General features: G+C 25.5%; 1 protein-coding gene across 1 annotated transcript in view; it reads right to left on the bottom strand.

Moving 5' to 3' along the window:
- Positions 1-797, bottom strand: part of LOC106868280 (uncharacterized) — a 125,834-nt gene that overhangs the window by 37,830 nt on the left and 87,207 nt on the right. The gene's annotated exons all lie outside the window — the stretch shown is intronic.

The following is a 797-nucleotide window of genomic DNA, read 5'->3' as shown; positions in this document are numbered from 1 at the left end:
AGTGCTCATGGGAACTGCCCATATCCTACGTAAAATACTGTCTATGTGATCTCAAATTTTAAAGCAAACATAATTTTCTTATGGTTTCTTAAACATTCACTTGAACAAAACTGTACAAATCCAAATATATGGTACCCTAGGCATAACATCTACATGAACTTCTAACTTGTTGTCTCTTGAGGTCTCTGTGTGAGACTTGGATCCAACTTGTACAAATGCAAAACAAAAATCAAACATAAAATAATAATAATAATAATAATAATAATAATAATAATAATAATAATAATAATAATAATAATAATAATAATAATAATGATAATCATAATAATAATAATGATAATAATAGTAATAATAATATATTCATGGAATACAAGAAAACTAAGCTAGGCTAAATTAAATCTCCAAAAGTTATTGCGCTAAGAACATCTATGTTCCAAATAAATAAAGCATCCAATAGGGAATTCGTATCTTTTTTAGATACATAATGCACGCGTGGCATGTTATTTATCTTCTTTAAATGTTATCTAACGTTTGATGGTGTTACTATACACTATACTATATTGAAGGTCATCACATATACACATACGCACACAGGCATACATATGTATATCTGTGTGTTTATATGTATGTATATATGTATGTATCTCTCTGTCTCTGTCTATCTCTCCCTCTTTATATATATATATATATGTGTGTGTGTGTGTATGTGTGTGTTTATATATACATATATGTATATATACACTTACATCATTATATATATATATATATATATATATATATATATATATATATATATA

Source organism: Octopus bimaculoides, chromosome 1, assembly GCF_001194135.2.
Source record: "Octopus bimaculoides isolate UCB-OBI-ISO-001 chromosome 1, ASM119413v2, whole genome shotgun sequence".
In the NCBI taxonomy this organism is placed as follows: Eukaryota; Metazoa; Mollusca; class Cephalopoda; order Octopoda; family Octopodidae; genus Octopus; species Octopus bimaculoides.
Note: the sequence above shows the minus strand (reverse complement) of the source record. Positions and strands in the feature narration are given on the sequence as shown.